Source organism: Mobula birostris, chromosome 9, assembly GCF_030028105.1.
Source record: "Mobula birostris isolate sMobBir1 chromosome 9, sMobBir1.hap1, whole genome shotgun sequence".
In the NCBI taxonomy this organism is placed as follows: Eukaryota; Metazoa; Chordata; class Chondrichthyes; order Myliobatiformes; family Myliobatidae; genus Mobula; species Mobula birostris.
In genome coordinates, this window is record NC_092378.1 from 43,214,422 (window position 1) to 43,217,967 (window position 3,546).

Genomic DNA, 3,546 nt, shown 5'->3' on the forward strand with positions numbered 1-3,546 from the left:
TCATGGAATTTGTTGTTTTGCAACAGCAGTACATAGTAAGATATAAAAATTATGGTAAGTTACCAAATAAGTAAATAGTGCAAAACATAAGGAATAACAAGGTGGTGTTCCTGGGTTCATGACTCATTCATAAATCTGATGGTGGAGTGGAGGAAGCTGATTGTAAATCACTTGGGTGTGATATAAGCAAAGGCTTAACACCCCAAGAGAAAGGGGATTTCTCCTGCATGCTTGGGGAAAATCTGACCTCTCAAGCTGTATCTCTCCATCAACAAAATGATTGTTCTGTTCAATCATTGGGAGTAAATGTTTCTAAGAAGGAACCTGGCGTTTATCTGGTGTCCTTCATTACCTTAAGACCTTCCAAATGTCCTTATAGTCAATAATGTTACTGCTGTAGTGAGAGAAAAACGTGTCAATTTGTACTCTGCATATATCTACAATCTGGTGTGATAATTGCCAGAACATCTGTTTTCAACCTCTTGGGAATGGTTTTCAAGGAAACTCCCTTGATATCCTTAAAGTGTGCGATTTTTACAAGGAAGGTTCTGGTCATTGTCTTAACCCAAAGCTTTTGGAATGGCTTGAACTGTGGCAAGAGTTGTAGATATATACTGTTTCAAAAAATATATTTTTTAAATGGCACAAAAGTTATTATGAAGCAACTCAGAAAATGGGAAAGCAACAAATGGTGTTTTTTTTTGGGATGTCTAGAATATTTAAAGTAACTCCAAAAAGAAGACATCTCAGTGGGATAATACAAACAGAAGTGTTGTAGTGGGAGGCTTCATCCAAACGTTTGCCCTTTCTTTTCCCCGCCTTCAATCATGCTGCACCCACTGTAGTACGTTCAGTTATTAATCATAAAATCCACTAAATCAGAAACATCAAAAGTATTGCAATGTTTATGAAAAGCCTAGAAATTACATTATTCAAATGAGTATTGATCCATTGGTGCTGCTTTCAAATCTTTTAAGCAACATGCTTGCCACTGACTCAGTAAGACTATACAGGAAGGGAAGGGTCTATGGAGGGGGTTGAGCAGAGTGAGATAACAGGAAGGGTGCTGTGAGAGACAGGAAGGAGGGAATGCTTGGCGAGGTGATGAAAGAGAGGGTGCCGGGAGAGAGGAATAATGGACAAGGTGTGGAAGGAGAGGGAATTGAGAGAGAGGGACTGAATAGGGTGGAAGGAGTCGAGGGACGTGAGTAAAGGGGAGAGTATTATGGGGTTGAATGAAGAGAGCAAGTTCTGGGAGTGACTGTGAGCAAAGGGGAATTAGGGAAGGAGATGCTCTGAAAGGAGGAAGGGAATAGTGAATGGGGGATGCAGGAAAGGGAGTGACTAAAAAGCATATGGGCTTGCGTCTTTGTAGCAAAGTCCAATGATCTTGGATGCTTTTAATCATCGGATCAAGACTTTGTCCCATCATGTCAGAACGAGAATCAGAATTAAAATCAGGTTTATTATCATTGACCTATGTAGTGAAGTGGGATGTTTTGCAGCAGCAGTACAATGCAGGGTATATAGTTCACCATAAGTTACAATAAGAAATAAATAACAAGTAAGTAGAGCTTAAAGTGAACAAGGTAGTGTTCACTGTTCAGAAATTTGATGGCAGGGGGGAAAAAGCTGATCCTCAGACACTGAATGTGTATCTTCAGACTCCTGTACGTCTTCCTGGATGGTGAGGGTACTGAAGGATGGATGCTGCCTTCTTGAGGTCCCATGGTAGTTGTTGTGTGGTTGTCATTCCACATTAAGGAATTCACAGAGAGCCATCTTCCACTCCTCTGTACTGAGATGGATGCAACTTCCATGCCAAGAAAATGCCAGAGAAAATTACACAGCAAGGAAGCAAGTCATGAAGATAAGAAGGACCCTGGTTAATACTGTTTGGTGGTGTTGGTTGATGAATGTTATAATTGGGTTTCGTTAGCCTTGGATATTGAGCCATTTCTGATTTGCATTCAGTGTCACATTGTTTCATATAAAGTTCAAAGTACATTTATTATCAAAGTACGTATACTATATACAATCTTGAGATTAATTTCCTTATTAACAGCTAAAAACAAAGAACCCCAATAAAAAAGACTGTCAAACAATCAATATGCAGAAAAGAAACAAATAAAAGTAAGCAAACATACCATGCATGCGTAATGTTGGCAAGGCTTGCTTGTACTAACCCGCTCAGTCAGGAGCTTGTTTCCTCAGCTGAATAATGTAACACCTTGAAAGTGAGGGGAAGGAAAGTTGGTGAGAGTCAGAAAAAAAGTTACAGACTCAGCCAGCAACCTCACAGGCACCACCCTCCTCCACACCACCACCACTGAGGACATCTTCAACAGACAGTGTTTCAAGAAGACAGCAACCATCACTGAGGATCCTCACCATCCAGGATATGCTTCTTTCTCATTTGTACCATGAGGGGGAGGTACAGCAGCCTGAAGGTATCAGTTCAAGCATCAGTCTGAAAACATGGAAGTTTACATCCAGGGAGCCTTGGCTGAATAATGCCTGTGAAGTTAATTCCTTGAATGGCAGTCATTCACAGGAGAAATGAGCATGTTGCATTGCCTCATATTGGTGCAGGAAGCATTCTCAAGAGTCAGTGTTAGAAGGGAGCAGTAGTTCATTGCATATAGAGAGCAGGGTAAGTGACAGGACCATTGTGCCAGGAACCCGAGTGATGGTAAATTTGATGCCCTCCTTTGCCCTGTTGTGTTAAAAATCTGGCATAACCCCATGACCTATGCTGTTGGAGTCAGTACTATAAATTAAATGGAAATAGCCAAGCGCTAAGGGAATGGCATGAGAACTTGGATCTGTGCAATGCTCCTCCTGCAACATGGGAGAAATCCATACGTGAGCCCAGAGCTGTTGTTATGATGCTGCTTGTTTTGTTCTTTGTTGTGGGTTGTGTTGCTTTTGGGTGGTGACACACGTGGGCAGTCAGACAGTAACCTGTTAATGCCAACAACATGTTTGACTGCACGGCATAAATAAATCTGAATCTGGGATCCAGAAGACTTCCAACGGTTTGAAAGGGGCACAACTGCGCAAGCGCGTGGAGGTCGGCCAGTGAGAACAGCTGGAAGAGTTTAAAAGTAAGCAGAGTTGACAGTTATTTCCAGCAGTTTGAATGGGGCACGAATGCACAAGGGCTTGGAGGTCAGCCAATAAGAACAGCGGGAAGAGTTTAAAAGCGAGCAGTTGAAAAGGTGGCGGTTACTTCTTCAGCGGTTTGAATGGGGCACGACTGCGCAATTGCATGGAGGTTGGCCAGTGAGAACAGCGTGAAGAGTTTAAAAAGAAGACAGATTTACGGAGCAGGCGCCGGAGTAGAAGGAGACAGAGTAGGAAGGCTTTGGCTGAACGGGGCTTAGGCGATAAAGGGTTGAGGCCAGGTAGGTTATCTGTTTAGAATACAGACAAAGTATGTGTGTGAGGCCGGTTTTCTGTGCTCAGTGTCAGATGTGGGAGGTCCTGAAGACTCCCGGCCTCCCAGACAACCACATCTGCACTAGGTGTGTCGAGCTGCAGCTC